The sequence below is a fragment of the Dipodomys merriami genome, unplaced genomic scaffold (genome assembly GCF_024711535.1).
Source record: "Dipodomys merriami isolate MVZ:Mamm:240054 unplaced genomic scaffold, mDipMer1.0.p SCAF_1, whole genome shotgun sequence".
Classification (NCBI taxonomy): Eukaryota; Metazoa; Chordata; class Mammalia; order Rodentia; family Heteromyidae; genus Dipodomys; species Dipodomys merriami.
The window spans coordinates 17,687,679-17,703,387 of NW_027202270.1; the positions used below are offsets into that span (position 1 = coordinate 17,687,679).

At 54.1% G+C, this 15,709-nt stretch overlaps 1 protein-coding gene across 17 annotated transcripts in view; it reads left to right on the plus strand.

Annotated features, from left to right (window-relative positions):
* The window catches only part of Tns1 (tensin 1), a 161,721-nt gene that overhangs the window by 33,004 nt on the left and 113,008 nt on the right, over window positions 1-15,709 (plus strand). For 13 of the 17 annotated variants that reach the window (XM_070017400.1, XM_070017405.1, XM_070017404.1 and 10 more), the window contains exon 1: window positions 1,644-1,746. The exons of the other annotated variants lie outside the window; for them this stretch is intronic. The gene's annotated coding sequence lies outside the window, so the exon portion shown is untranslated. Of the gene's footprint in view, window positions 1-1,643; window positions 1,747-15,709 lie in introns of those variants that run through there. 17 annotated transcript variants of the gene reach the window in all.

Sequence of the window (15,709 nt, forward strand, 5' to 3'; positions counted from 1 at the left end):
AGCGCTCGCCTTGAGCTGAAGAGCTGAGGGACAGCGCCCAGGCCCAGAGTTCAAGCCCCACCGCCGACAAAAAAAAAAAAAAAAAGCCAGAAGAGGAGCGGTGGCATAAAAGCTCAGGGGCAGTGCCCAAGCCCTGAGTTTAAGCCTTAGAATTGTTTTGCACGTGCATGTGTGTGTGTGTGTGTGTGTGTGCGCGCACGTGCGCGCACACACACACATACAGAGTTGTTGTTTTTTGTTTGTTTGTTTTTTGTTTTGGTCATGATGCCTGAACTCAGGGCCTGGGAGCTGTCCTTGAGCTTTTCTGCTCAAGGGTAGTGCTCTACCTCTTGGAGCCACTGCTCCATTTCTGTTATTTTGGTGGTTAATTGGAGATAAGAACCTCATGGACTTTCTTGCCCAGACTGGGATTGAATTGCTATCCTCAGATCTCAGCCTCCTGAGTAGCCATATGATTACAGACATAATCCACCAAGGTCTGGCTTAGAAAGTAAGAATGAATATATGGGAAACTGGCCATATATTTAAATCTAGACTGGCCCCTAACACCCTCCTTACCTGGAGTTGTATATCTCAGGAGTCAGCCAACTGCTGATTGAAAATATTTGGAGGAAAAGAACCCTTGTGGCTCTAAGAGGACAGTACAGATGTCATTTCCTTGTCATTATCCCTTAGAGAAATACAGTACTAGGACTGTTTTCCTGCATTTACACTAGATGTGTCACGGGAGCTTTGGAGCCAGCCCTCCGGGAACCCCAGGAACAGTGGCATTTGTTTGCTGAAATGTCCCTCAACTCACCTTAGTTTTTCTTTTGTACCAGCTTTTTTGCTCATGGTTGGTACTCTACTACTTCAGCCACAGCTTTGTTTGTAGCACTTTTGTTTTTGTTTTGTTGGTTAATTGGAAAATAGACTCTCAAGGACTTTTCCTGGGTTGACTTTGAATGGTGATCTTCAGATCTCAGCCTCCTGAGTGGTTAGGATTATAGATGTGAACCTCCAGTGCCTGACTGCACTTTATTCCCCCCCTGTTCTATATTTCAAGAAGCTTTGACGCATGCATTTCATTATGCGAGCTCAGTTGAAATGACTTAAGTATACAGTCACAAATGTCCTCAGTCCAGGAGGAAAAAAAAAAAACCAACACCAGAGATTGTTATTGCACATTTGACAGCTAAAGAAAACAGGCTCACTGGGAAAGGGAGATTTGTGGCATCTGGTCATAAAGTGCATTGAAAATACCACTGGCAGAGCACTCTCCTGAAGTTGAAGACTGCTCTATTATTTTCCCTCCCAGCAGCCCTTGGGCCATTTCTCCATAGCTGTGTCTCCCTCTGGAGCTCCTGGGCCAGTGGCTAGAGGAGGCCTGCTCCCTGTCCCGGTGTGCCTACGCAAGTGTGCAGCCCCGCGGGGTGCAAGTGCTGCAGGGGTTAAAGAAGGCAGGGCAGCCAGGCTGACTCCGGGAAAGAGGCGGTGCGCTCTGCTGCCCGCCAGCCGGCAGAGAGGGAGCCGGGCAGCAGCGCCCTCCTCCTGCTCAGTTGTTCCCAATCTTGGCCTTGGGACCAGCTCAGCTCCTCCCGCCAGCTCCTGCTTGGCTGCTTGGACACTCTGCTCACTCACTGCCTTCCTCTTGGCAACCAGCTTCCTGCCAGCCATCGCTGCTGCCCGGCCACTGCCCACCGCCCCAGTCCTGCAAGCCCCTTGGCCCAGACCCTCACCCTGCCCAGTGATTCCTCCGCCGGAAAGGTGAGTGTGTGTGTGTATGCAGGGAATATAGGTGTCCAGGTCTGCCTGGTTGCTGTCAAGACCACCACTTTGTGGCATGAACTAGGAGAAGGTGAGGTCAGCCCCACCCTGTCACATGTCTCTGGGCTAGGTCCTTGGGAGGCCAACCTGTCCCCTGTTGTCACTCTGATTCCAGCTTCCCAGCGTCTAGCAGGGATGTGTGGGGTGCGGCTGTCCTTGCTTGTGCTGTCAGAGGAGTTGTATTTGCCAGGGAAGTTCCTGGTGTCATCATTGCCAGCCAGTAGAGTAGAGGACAGCAAGCAGAGGTGTGGAGGGGTCCATCTCCTGCTGTCTGTCTGTCTGTCTGTCTCCATTCTCAACTCAGTGCTGGGCAGCTGGGAGGACCTGCTAGAGGGGTGTGGGGTTGTGTAATCCTCTTCCTTTCTTTCTTAGCCATCCCTAGAAGTTGTTCTGGACACTTTTCTCCTCTCTGGGGATCTCTCTGCTTCTAGGGAGCTGTAGCCAGGAAGGTTAGGGTTCAAAGCTCTTTGCCTTCCTCCCCTCCTATCTGTGTGGGTCTGGAGCCCCTGACCCATGGGCACAGCTTGGCATGAGTGCTCTGCTGCCCTCCGCCAGCCAATGGGCTTGCTCCTTCCTCACCCCTCTGGGCAGAAATGGCTAATCCAGGTGGTTAATGAACAGACACACAGGCCGCTACCTCCCCCACTCCTCTCCCTTGACCCCTCCTCTTCCTCCCTGCCTCTGACCCCCTGCCAGCCACCCCTTTTGAGCTGGACAAGCCATGTAGAGCTTAACTTCAGTGCCCCCATTTGGGGACCAGTGCCGGGACTGCCTGCCCAGATGTTTTTAGATTGGACTCTGTTCTAGAAGAAGAAACTGGGAATGGGTGGCTCTGTGTGTGTGTGTGTGTGTGTGTGTGTGTGTGTGTGTGTGTGTGTGTGTGTGTGTGTGTGTGTGTGTGTGTGTGTGTGTGTGTGTGAACTCAGAGAAGCCTGCTGGGCTCACAGACTCGGCTTCCACGGGGTGGTAGTGGTTGACAGGGTGAGGGGGACAGGATGGGTGCTAGCTGGGAGGATCCCGATTGCACTGTGGGTGAGGAGAGGAGAGGAAAGGGAATGGAAATGAGGGTTTTTGTCCTGGGGATCAGGCAGCCCGCTGTCCTCCCAGAGCTGGGGAATGGGAAAGGTGCCTGGAGGTGGGGTGGGGACCATTGTGGCCCCTGGCCTTGCCAGCTGGTGGTTCCTTCTTGTCTCTCCCAGCTCTTCTCCGGGACCTCAAGTTTTCCATAACCAAGGGGCTCTCTGCCTGGACACCTGTGTTGGTGGAGTGGGGAGCAAGGGGTCTGTATTGGGGATCCCAGTGTGGGACTGTCTTCAATTCTCCTACCTACAGAGCACAGAAGAGTCTGTTGGGGCTGGAGCTGGGGGCAGAGCGAGATTATCTCAGCCAGTTTCCAGAAGGGCAGGAGCTGGGAGCCTGGACTCTGATCTGGAGTTCAATGCTCTTGGGTGATAGAGGAGGCAACTGAAAACATCTCCTTCTCAGCTCCTGGCCTTGAACCCCATGGGTTCTCCCCCGTCTCTCCCCTCATACCTCATGCTTCATTTTCCCCAAAGCCCTAGAGCAGAGCTTCCCTTAGGGGTGCTTGTGTCTAGGAATATCTATCTATCTGTCTGTCGGTCGGTCAGTCGGTCGGTCGGTCGGTCTGTCTGTCTGTCTGTCTGTCTGTCTGTCTGTCTGTCTGTCTGTCTGTCTGTCTGTCTGTCTGTCTGTCTGTCTGTCTATGCTGGTACTAGGGTTTGAACTCTGGGCCTGGGTGCTGTCCCCTAGCTTTTTATTTTTCACTCAAGACTGGTGCTCTACCACTTGAGCCACAGTCCAACTTCCGGCTTAATTGGAGATAGGAATCTCACAGCTTTTTCTGTCCCAGCTGTCTTCAAACTGCAGCCCTCAGATCTCAGTCTCCTGAGTAGCCAGGATTACTGATGTGAACCAGTGTTATCTGACTTGTATCTAGAAGTTTTAAACCACAGAAGTTGGTGGCTGTGTGTGTGTGGTGGAGGTTGGGGGGGGTATATGCTGGGGTACATAAGATTCCAGTGGCCAGATGGGCACTGATGGAAGGTGACCGGGTCTTGGAGCTTGGGAGCTCCTCAGGGCAAGGTGAGGGGGGAGGCACAGTGGATTTTTATCTGGTTGGAGGAAGAAGGCCCAGAGTTAGCATTGGGGCTCAGTTTAATGACGAGCTCTGCAGGACAGCGGGTTGCCCTGGGGGTAGTGAGGGACCCATCCTGGGCCTGGGCGTAGCACAGACAGGCTGCAGGCAGTGTGGAAGGATTCCTGAGCTGGGATGAGGTCAAGGGATGACCTCTCTAGGTCTCTGGGGATGCTGAGGTCCTGGGATTCTTGGGGCCTGGGATTCTCTGACACTGGAGCTGGGGAATCAGAAGCTGTGCCCTCTGGCCTGGGCGTGGGCTCGGATGGGTCTCACAGGCTTGCCTTCCCCACCAGTGCTCAGGGAACAGGAACCTGCTTCTCTCTGTCCTTACCCCATGCCCAGCTCTTGCTAACTGCCCCAGGGCTGCCCCAGCTGCTTCCTGCACTGCTCAGAGATGCTTCCTCCCTGGGCTCTGTCTCTGCCTTGCTCTGTGGTTAACTCCTCCAGGGCTGGAGTGGACCTACGATTACATGCCACAGTATGGATTGGAACCCCTGCCACCAATGTTTGAGGACAGGAGTGGGTATATCTTGAGGAACTCGGAGGCTCTCTTGAGAGGCAGCAGAACCCAGGGCTGCATGTCCTCTGAGCCTCAGTTTCTGTAGTTGAAAGGGCATCTAGCTGGAAGTGGCTTGTGTGTGTGTGTGTGTGTGTGTGTGTGTGTGTGCACACGCGTGTATGCATGTGCGCGCGTGTGGTGTGGTGGCAGTGGTGGTGAGGGTTCAGGCCAAGGGCTTTGCTCTCAAGGGCTCTCGGGCAGGGAGGGGAGAAGCAGATTACTTCCCACTGGCCTCTTCAAACCTGTTTCCCAGGTAGGAGTGGATAGAGAGGGGGAAAGGAGGTGGGGAGTCCCATCCTTGGAACCTCTCTTGTGCCCTGCCCTTCCTGGGAGCTCCTACCCACTTCTCTGCAGTTGACTTTTGGCCTCTTTTCTTCTTTGTTCATTGTAGGGCTTGAACTCAAGGCCTGGGTGCTGTCCCTGAACTCTTTTGCTCAAGGCTAGTGCTCTACCACTGAGCCACAGCTCCACTTGGGGTTTTCTGGTGGTTAACTGGAGATAAAAGACTCACGGACTTTTGTGCCTGGGCTGGCTTCTAACCAGCATCCTCAGATCTCAGCCTCCTGAGTAGCTAGGATTATAGGTGTGAACCACCAGCACCTGGCTTATGGTCTCTTCTGAGCATGGGGTTTCTAATCAGGAGAGTGCCTCACATAGTCTTGAAGAGGAAGTTTAACTTTAGTCTCCTCACCTGCCAGTGTTTAGATGAAGCTGCTTGACTTGCATCCTCTTCCCTGGTTACAAGGCCCAATCTCTGAAGAGGAGAGATAGGGAGGAATACAAGGGCTGGGTGGGGCCTGCTATAGGCCATTGCTGTTACTAGCCTTCTTTCTGGCCCCAGAAAGGTAAACTGAGGCTCAAATGGGGCATATGTCTGGGGAGGAGGGGTTGATGGAGGACAGAGAAGACAGGCAGGAAAACCCCCCATCCTCCAGTTACTGGACTTGAAGAAAGCAAATCAGAAAGGGGTGTGACTAGGTGGGGAAGGAGAAGGAGAGACTGGGGCGGGGGGAGGGGGGGGGAGGGGGGGAGAGTGGCTTCCACACCGGCCTGGGCCTGTGGCCTGTGGCTCTGTGGCCCCCTGGCTGACTGGCTCTTAGCTGCTACGGCCATTAGGCACGGAGAGGTGTGTGGGCACAGACCAGCTGGAACGAGAGCAGCGAGGTGGCAGGGCCAGCAGCCCTGCAGCCGTGCCCACCTCCCGGGGTGCCACCATCCGTTATGCAAGGTCACATTCTTCCCTTCCAGGAGCCCTTTCCCATCCCCAGGGGGAAGGCTGGGGGGGAACAGGAGACCACCAGGGCAGCCCCGAGGCTTGGGTCTGCCTCTCCCCAGCTCCGTGACCTTGGCTGGCTTCCTGCTTGTTTTTGCTTTGGTTCCCCTTGGGGAGAGTGGCTGGTCTCTGGAGAGTTGGCACCGGGCTGAGGTGGGAGGTAGGCCCCAGCCAGTCCTGGGCTCAGTCTCCTCCAGGGCTGTCAGGCGTCTGTGATCCCTGCCTTTTTAGGGCTGCAAGCCTGGAATCAGGCCTGGGCGGGGAGGCAGGGGGGACTGGCCTGGAAGAGCAGTCCTAGAAGCTGATGGGACCAGGGTCCCCGCAGTATCCTCTGCCCTGGGGAGGGGCTCAGCCCTGGCTGTGGCTCTTCCTGGGACCTTCCCAAGGGCTCCCCAAGCTCCTGTTGACTTTGGGAGGCTGGCAGTACTGGTGATCCTTGGTGATCCAGGCTGGGCCTGGCAGAGTGTTGCCATAGTCCCCCAGGCTAGATGTCAGAGGGTCTGGCATGGCACCCACAGAGGACATGGCTATCTGAAAACAGGGCTGAGGATGGCAAGGTTGAGAGTGTGAGTGTGCAACCAGCCTGTTGGGGCCCAATGCTGTGACTACCCTGTTTGCTGTGTGGTTTCAGCAAATGACCCAACCCTCTCTAAGTCTCTTCCCTCGTTATAAAATGGGGCACCATAGCACTTGCTTCTTGGAGTGGTGGCAAAGGCCGAATGAATCCATTCACTTAAACCACGTGGAACCGTGCTCTGCACATAGTAAGTGCTCATTCACGGCTTGTGACATGGTGATGCTGCCTATCCTTGGTAGTGTGATGGGATCGCTCTTCCCTGGTACCACCCAATGAGCGAGGGGAAGATAGGATGCCGCTTCGAGTCTTCCCTTTGGGGGTGGGGTGGGTCTTTGTATCAGAGCCCAGAGCAGCCTTCCTCCTAGCCCTGCAGGCTGGAGTGGAGGGGACCTCCGGAGGCCTCATCTCCCCAGGGAGCCAGCTCCCATCTGTGTTTACGGAGGCCTCTGAGAAAGTTGCTGTGGCTGTAAACAAAACACATGATTGTAAACCAGTCTGAGCTCTGCTGCCTGCGCCCCTCCCACCCTCCAGAGGTTCCCAGGCCTGTCGGGGACCTGCTTGGAAGTAGGATCCCCAGATAACAACTACAGGCTGTGCTCTGTCTTACGCCCTCCAGGTCGCCTTGACATCTAACCTGCTTGCCTTTGACCTCAGTGTCCTTCCATCTGTCAGTGGCGGGGCTTGGAGAGAGCCGGCTGGTGCTTCCTGTAGGCTCTGAAGCCAGCTGGGTGGGGCTCCTGGCCACTGTCCCTTTTCATCGCAGGCCCTTGCCCTCCCTGGGCTCCTGGGCTTACTCTCCCGTGGCCCTGGCATTTCTCATTAGCAAGGGTCAACCCTCAAGGCCTGCCAAACGGTGCTCTCCACCCAGAGAGGCTGGATTGCTCTGGGTCAGGGGTGAACTCCATTTCCGGACCCCTGGCTTACCCAGGCACAGCTGTAAAAGGCCTTAAGCTTTCCGTTGGAGGAAGCATGGGTGGAGGCTGATGAGGATGCCTTCGGGAAGGGCCCATCTCACTTCCCTCCATCTCTGCTCATCTCTGCCTCATTTCCAGGCCCTGGCTCAAAGGTGGGTCTCACCTTTGACCTTGGTCCCTGAGCTCCACCAGCCCTGGCAATCAACTGGCCCACAACTCGCCTTTAGGGAGCCAGCTGTGGGTTCAGTCTAGGAGTGGGCCTCTGCCCTGGGGTACCCATACCCCCTGCTCCTTACTAACACCTGGCTCTGTCCCTTAGATGAGTCCCTTCCCCTCTATGTCCCTGTGTCCTCATCTGTCAGCCCAAGGACTGGAGAGGTGCAGGTCTGGGAGTCCATCTGAGTCCCTCTGTCTGTAAAGGTGGTGATGGTGGTAGAGCCCTCCCATGGTCCCAGGCTGTGGAACTTCACCTTGGATTGACCTTGCTTTGCTCTGGCCCCACCCCCACCGCTGGCAGTCACTGGCAGGAAGTCCTGGTGATTAGGGCCCTAATCACCGGCTGAGACTCCCAGAAACAGCAGAGCTGGTGGAGCAGACAGGGGCCAGGCCAGGAAGGGGGGGTTGAGCTGGGGTGCTGGGCTGTGACTGGGGCTCTGGATGCCCTCTTGAGATTGAGGCTGGAGGTGTCGGTGGTCCCCAGGCCAGTGCCTGACGTCAGGCTCAATGTCCATTCACCCAGCACGGGGCTAGTGTCCACACACATCCAGCTGGACCCTTTCCACCTCCTGACTGTTCATGTTAACAGCCTTTTAGAGCATCTACCCTGTGCCAGGCAAGGTGCCAGGTATAGGGCTGGAAAGGCCAGGGAGACACAGTCTAGTGGGAGACAAAGAGGAGTAGATAGGATATTTCTGCAAGATACAGTGGGAATGTCCAGAGGGCTGGCTGAGTGGAAAGGCTTTGGAGAAAAACCTCTGAGATGGACTTTGAAGGTTGAGGAGTTTTCCAGTGGGGAAGAGGAAAGCAAAGACATCTTCAGGTACAGGGGGATGTGTGCATGTAATAAGGCTGGATGAAGTAAATAGCCTGGATTGGTGACCTCAAACTTGGTGTCTCTCCCAGCTCTGCTACTTTTACCTGTGCCATGTTGGCCCAAGCCTTAGTGTTGGCATCTGTGAAATGGAGTCAGTGTGCTCCAGGGGTGCTGGCATGAGATACCATTTGTAGGATGCTGAGTTCAGTTCAGTCTGTATGGTTTAAAGATGTCATGTGTGAGAGCTCAGAGACGGTGTTGGGGCCTGAGGGTGGGCCAGATTAAAGAAGGGGAGCAGCAGAAGGTTTCAGCATAGGAGAAACATGAGAGGTGCAGCAGAGATGCCCAGGGAAAGGGTTGCATCCAGGATCTGGGTCCCTGGAGGCCTGTGTGGTGATTCCTCAGCTTGGGGCTGGAAACTCCTCTTCCTGCCACTGTGTCTGCCCGGGGCTTCCTTCCTGTGTGCCTCTTTCCCTGTTGGATCTGGAGGCTGAGCAGGCTGAGAACTCTTTCCTGGGTGGGAAATCCTTCAGTTTCTACTTGAGCCTGGGCTGCAGCTGGCAGAAGGAAGGGTAGACTGCAGGCAGCTCCCATTTCTAAATACCGAGACTCACCTTGGGGGTCATCTTTTACCATCTGGCTGGCACGTGTAGGCCCATGGCTCCTTAAGTGAGTGAGTGAGCGAATGGACAGGAGCAGGCCCCCTAGTGAGAGTGGAGGAGCTTGGGTACTGCATGGCAGCCATGCCCCAGCTGACTGTAAGTGGCCTTTGTGTATCTCTAAAGCCAGGTACCAGCATGTCACAGGTGTTGAGTGACTATAATGGTGATGTCTGTCATTCCAGCCATTCAGGAGGAGGAGGGTGGAGGATCTTCATCAGAGGCTGAGCCAGGCAAAAGCGAGAGACTGTATCAGAAAAACTAAAAGCAGAAAGATTGGGGTGTCCCCAGTACTGCAAAAAAAAAAAAGAAATAAAAATAAATAAATCCATAGTGCTCCCCCCCCCCATTCCCAAGTCCATCCCATCATCCCATTTCTGGCAGTCTGCAATGGCTTACTCAGCCAGCTAGTACTCTCCTTTAGTCATCTGTAAAGACGTGGGAAAGCAGGAGAAGCGGGTTTGCCCATGAACACGCTGTATGACCGCTGCTACTTCACGGGGACTGGGCAGGGCCTTGGCAGGGGCTTGTTGCCTGGGCTGTGTGCAGCTGCCCAGGGGAGGGTGGGCGAGCCTGAGAGTTACACGAAGGTTCCTCGGGAGGAATTCTGGGTAGCTCAGAAGTGGCCTTACCACGGCACACATGTGGCTGGTCTGTTGTGGCCGGCTGCGTTGTGCTGGCCGAGTCGAGCGTGGGAGCGGAGGTGCGGCCAGGCCTAGATTCCAGGCTGGAGCCCTGGGAGAACTGGGGTGAGAAGGGGTGAGGAATCTGGGTAAGGGAGGAGAGGTGAGCCAGAGAAGGGCAGGCCTTACAAGTCCCCAGCTGGGACCCCAGGAATTCCTCTCCTCATTAAGTTCAGAGGGCCTGGTCTTGCCTTCCCAGAGCCTCCCCAGCTCCCCTGCTCTATCTTCCGGGATTCTGGGCAGTTCTGCAGCATCAGCCTGAGGTCCCTCTCCCCTCTCTTGGTCAGAACGTGATTTTCTTCAATTAACTCCTGTCTGGCTGCAGCCCCTTCCTTCCCCCTTTCTCTTGCCCTCCTTAGAGCTCCCAAGGCCAGCATGGGGAGGGGGGGCAGCAAACCTTCTATAGGGGGAGGGAGAGAGGGTGGAATTGGGAGGAGCCCTCCCCCCAAGCACTGCAGCTAGCTCACTTGTGGAAGGAAAGAAGTTAGGAGAATTGGAGTTAGGAGAGTTGCTGAGATTTTGCAAGCCCTTGAACCTTTCTGGTCAGAGGCTCCTCCTGGTCTTGAGAGGCCTTTGCTGTCCAGGGTGGACGTAGGGATCCAGAAGAGTTTCAGGTATTTGCTGGGTGCCTGCTGAGATGCTCCGAAGCTCCCTTCTGGCCACAGGATTGAGATGTTCTTTGCCCAGCGATGACTCCTCCAGGCAGCTGCTTCTTGGCCGGGAGCAGAGGACAGCGGCTGTCAGGGGTGAGGGGGCTCGCGCTGGGCTGTCCCAGTGACTCAGGCAGGGGTGCACTGGCAGGACCAGGGCTAGCCAAGTGACTGAAGGAGGGAACAAGGCAGATGTCAGAGCTCCTTGCTGGCTAGTCTCAGGAAACAGGGAGGGAGGAAGGGATGCGCTGGGGGTGGGTGCTGAGGCAAAGTAACAGTGAGTAATGACTAGAGTCTCGGGAGGGCAGGTGGCTCCTAGACTCTGTAGAGCTGTCTGGGGCTCTGGAAATGCTTACCAGAGGACCAGACACTGAATCACAGCAGCCTAAATGCCTTGATCCTCATGGTTCTCAGAGCAAGGGGCCCTGGCCAGCAAGGGCCATGCCAACATCCCCTTTCTGGCTTCTTCTGCATTGGCTCCTCCCACCATCCTCCCCCTAACTTTTCTTCTAAGTATCCAAGGATTTGCCTTGCACAAAATTTGCGGTCTGCTTGGTCAAGATGCATTCATTATAGTCACAAACTTTCATGTTGAATTGAAACCCCCTTACAACTACTAAAAGCTAGTAACAAATTAAGATCTCTCTCTCCTCTCTCTCTCTCTCTCTCTCTCTCTCTCTCTCACACACACACACACACACACACACACACACACACACACACTTCGCAGTCTGGCTCCCTTGTGTTTGTGTCCTGCTCAACAACCCTTGGCTGTGAGACTTTAGCCTTCTCCTCCCCCTCCCCTCCCTTCTCTCCTCCCTCCCTCCCTTCCTTCCTTTCCTTCCTTCTTTCCTTCTTCTTGTCTTTCTTTCTTATTCTCTTTCTTTCTCTTCGACTCTTTTTCTTTCTCTTGTTTTCTCAATTCTCTCTCTTTTTTGGTCTTTGTCTCTGTCTCTGTCTCTCTGTCTTTCTCATGCTGGTACTGGGCTTCCATTTAGGGCCTAGGCTCTGTCCTTTAGCTTTTCCCTCAAAGCTGGTGTGCTCTACCATGTGAGCCACAGCTCCACTTCCTGCTTTTTTGGGTGGTTAATTAGAGATAAGAGTCTCATGGACTTTCTTGCCAAGGCTGGCTTCAAATTGCAGTCCTTGGATCTCCGCCTCCTGAGTAGCTAGGATTACAGGCGGGAGCCCCTAGGGCCTGGCCAGGCCCACTCATTTCTCCTGGCTAAGTAAGCTTCAGTGACCTTGTGGAAAAGGAGGCATTACTTGTACCTGTTCTGTTGTTGGAAGGATTAAGTGGGATAATGTGTCTAAAGTGCACACTGAGCCCTGGGCTCCCCTCTGCCTCCTCTGCACAGAAAATTCCTGCTTTCCACACTTCTGACCCTTCAATTTCAGGCTGCTCTTGTGCCCCTCCCCCCTTCACCCCAAGCATCTTGAAGTTAACTGTACTCAAAGGCACTGTTCCAGCTGTGGGGATGTTGGTGAGGCTAGTGTTTTTATTATTATTATTATTAGTTATTGTTAATATGATTTTGGTACCAACACTGGGGCTTGAACTCAGAGCCCAGGCACTGCCCCTTAGCTTTTTCTCCCAAGGCTCAACCACTTGAGCCATAGCTTCACTTCCAGCTTTTTGGTGGTTAATTGGAGATGAGTCTCATGGACTTTCCTGCCTGGGCTAGCTTTGAACTGCAGTCCTCACATCTCAGCCTCCTGCAATTGCAGGCTAGGATTATAGGCACGGACTTGGCTTACTGGCCTGTGTCTTTCCATCTGGGTAGTTTTGATTGGGGTGGGGTGGAGCAGGAGTACACCGGGGAGTCACTGCATCTGGCAGAGTGTTCTGGTTACGTGTACGCCCAATCCGGGTGTTGGGAGCTATGTGGAGACACGTCAGCATGCCTATGGTGGTGCTCTGGGTCACTGTGTCTCTGTCTGATAGGAGCTTCCTCTCCTGTCCATTCTCCTGTCCATTCCTGTGTTTTCTGAGCCCGAGAGAGCCAGCTCTTCCACAGTCTTCCTTCCCCAGCCTTCCCGCAAACCTGCCTTCGATGCCTGCATCTCTCAGATCTTTCCCGGAACAAGGAAATGTTGCACGGGGTGGATATGCGTCAAATGGCGCTGAACAATGCTGGTGACAGCCAGGCTTCCAGCGGCCTTCTCCTGCAGGGCTGGCCTCGCTTCAAGTCTCTGCTGCTGGCTAATGGGGAGGGAGAGGGGCTTCCTGCCATAGTCGCAGATGGACTTAAAGGAGCACCACAGAGCTGGGCTGCCCTGGCTCAGGACCTCCTGCTTCCGGTGGAGGAGTGTGGGGGGGGTGCTCCTAGGATTGCCTGGTCCCTAATAGCAGATGGGCTTCCAGAACACCAACCCTGGCTGTGTGCTAATAGTGCAGAACAATTATGTTACCTCCTGCCCCTGCCATCTGTAGACCAGGAGTTTTCTACATGAGTGAATTTGCAGATAACGGAAGCTTATGCCATGTAAGCACTGAAAGCAGAGAAGGAAAGGGAGTTCTGTTGTTAAGTGGAGAAGTGCTGGCATTGGATAGTGTCCCAACGTCCTTTCAACTTAGGTAAATAGGATCTTTAAAAAATCCCTTTCTGCCGGGTGCTGGTGGCTCTCGCCTGTAATCCTAGCTACTCAGGAGGCTGAGATCTGAGGATCGCGGTTCAAAGCCAGCCCGGGCAGGAGAGACCCTGAGACTCTTATCTCCAATAAACCACCAGAAAACCGGAAGTGGCGCTGTAGCTCAAGTGGTAGAGCGCTCGCCTTGAGCTGAAGAGCTGAAGGACAGCGCACAGGCCCAGAGTTCAAGCCCCACGACCGACAAAAAAAAAAAAAAAAAAAAAAAAAAAAATCCCTTTCCTGGGGCTGGGAAGGTGGCTAGTGGTAGAGCGCTTGCCTTGCATCTCAAGGCCCTGGGTTCGATTCCTCAGCACCACATAAGCAAAAAGAAAAAAGCTGGAAGTGGCACTGTGTGGCTCAAGTGGTAGAGCGCTAGCCTTGAGCTGAAAAGCTGAGGGACAGCGCCCAGGCCCAGAGTTCAGGCCCCACAACCGGACCCCCCCCAAAAAAAATCCCTTTCCTCCTGGCAGTCTGTTACTGCTTCTCAGTTTTTTCTGTGAAACTGGGCTGAGGGTAGAACCTGGGGTGGAGGTGGGGTTGAGTGACTCGAGGGGCATGCAATGCTTAGGACTGGCCCCGACATACCAGCCTGCACGGGCCAATTCATGGCTTTGCAGATGTGGACGTTGGGGTGCAGAGAGGAGCAGGGATTGCACGGCAGCTACCGTAGCATGACTCTGCTCCAGACATTTTTATCACTTGGATCTCAGTCAACTTTATTTTTTTCAGTGCTGAGAATCAAACCCAGGGCCTCATGCATGCCAAGTCAACACTGCCATTACTCAACCCTGACCTCAGTCAGACGTTATTAAGTATTCCTGGCTGTGTAGATTTCCTTGCCCCCATTTTACAGATGAGCGAGTTGAGGCTGATGGAGGTGAGCTAGGCCTCTGTAGTTGGTCTGTGGCAGAAATGGTTTGGGAGTCCATGCCTGGCTCCCTCTTGCTGTCAGTGGAAGCTCATGGTATGTTCAGGCATTTGGAAATAAGGAGCTGTTACACAGAGGTGTGATAATCTTACAGACTAGAACCTACTGTCCAATAGCAGTCCCAGTTTAGTGCTTGTGTCAGGAGAGTGGATGAAATGCCCTTTGGCGGGACCTAGCAACATAAAGCCAGAGAGAGACAGCAAATATGGAATTTTCCTCTGATTAATATGTGGCAGGATTTGCTTTCCATCCTGTTCTTGGTTTTCTCTCTTTTTTGTATTTTAATGGTACTGAAATTAGAGCATTCCTTATGATTAATGTGTGCAGTTGATTTGGGCAGCATTTTTCCTTCTCAAAAACCGTCTTTCTGCTGGGTGCCAGTGGCTCACGCCTGTAATCCTAGCTACTCAGCAGGGTGAAATGTGAGGATCACGGTTTGAAGCCAGCCAGGGCAGGAAAGTCTATGAGACTCTTAACAATTTAAAAAGTCGGAAAAAAATGGTCAGAATTACAGCTGTGGCTCAAGTGGTAGAGTGCTAGTCTTGAGCAAAAAAGCTCAAGGACAGGGCCCAGGCCCTGAGTTCAAGTCCCAGGACTGGTTGGCAAGGGGTGGGAGGAAGCTGTCATTCTATTGGAGGCAGCCATGGGCTCAGGACACCCTCAGGGTTAGGCAACAGGGCAGTGAACACTTATAAGAAACCTGTAAGGACCCTGCAGGTGTAGAGGAGGGCCCTGCATGCTGTCGGGTGGTTAAGAAGGAAAGGGGTGATGATGGGCTGATGCCGGCTGGGTCTGTGCGGCTCTAGTCATGGAATTCTGTTCTGTGCCTGGCTCAACCTGTCCTGTCACCTTCCTCTCCTGGGTAGCTCCCCTTTGACTCTGTAGGTCTTCCCATTGCACTTGGAATTTTTCCCCCCTACACATCCTTCCGGCCTTACTGTTGTAGCACAGCTTAAGGTCAAAGACTTTGTCCCCTTAAAGCTCTGGTCTAGGGACCAAACTGAGGTGGAGCCAAGGGAGGGGCCCAGGGCCTCCCTCTGGGTGTGATTTTGGGAAAAGCAGCTGGACTGCGATTCTATTCAGAGTAGTTTCTTCATCCTTTTATGACAGCAGTGTCTGGTTTGTGCTTCTGTTTTACGTGCCAGTCTTCGCCCTGTCAGCAGGGACCGGTCTCCTTTGTCCCTGTCTTCCCTGCAGGGAGCTGTGAGTGACTGTGTGGTCCTGGTTCTTAGGCCTGTCTCCTCCTCTGGCTGTTCTTCCAACCTAACCCCGACCACAGACCACAGCCCTTTAGCAGCTTCCAGGAACTTCCTAGAGGCTCTTCTCCGTGCCTCAGGTCGTGTCATGCACCCCCTGCTTCTTGGATTCCAAAGGCAGCTCTGAAGGCCACATTCCAAGCTACCCACTCGGCACTGCCACTCAGCACACAGGCCTGGCTCTCCTCAGTCCTGGGCCAGTAGCTTGGTAGTATCCAACTGCCCAGCACCCCGCCATCTTCTTGCCTCTATCCTTTGTCCTCTGTTCCTGATCACTTTAGTACACCTATGCACTCTTATTGGCTCGGGGTGGGGGTGGGGGGGGTCAGACCTCCTCTCTGGGGCAGTGGACATTCACCTCAGCCCAGCCCTGCAGGTCATGAGTAACTCAGTTCGGCTTGGCCATCTATGTCCAGGGCCTTACCAACTGCTCTCTTGTGTCCCCTTCTCCTCCTGTCTCAGAAGCTGTGCCTTCTGTAAAAAGCTTCCTGCGGCCCCCACAAACCTGAGGCCTTGCATGGTGCCAGAAAGGAATTCTGGGTCCAGTTGCATTTTCTTCCTGTCTGGGTGACCTTAGACTGA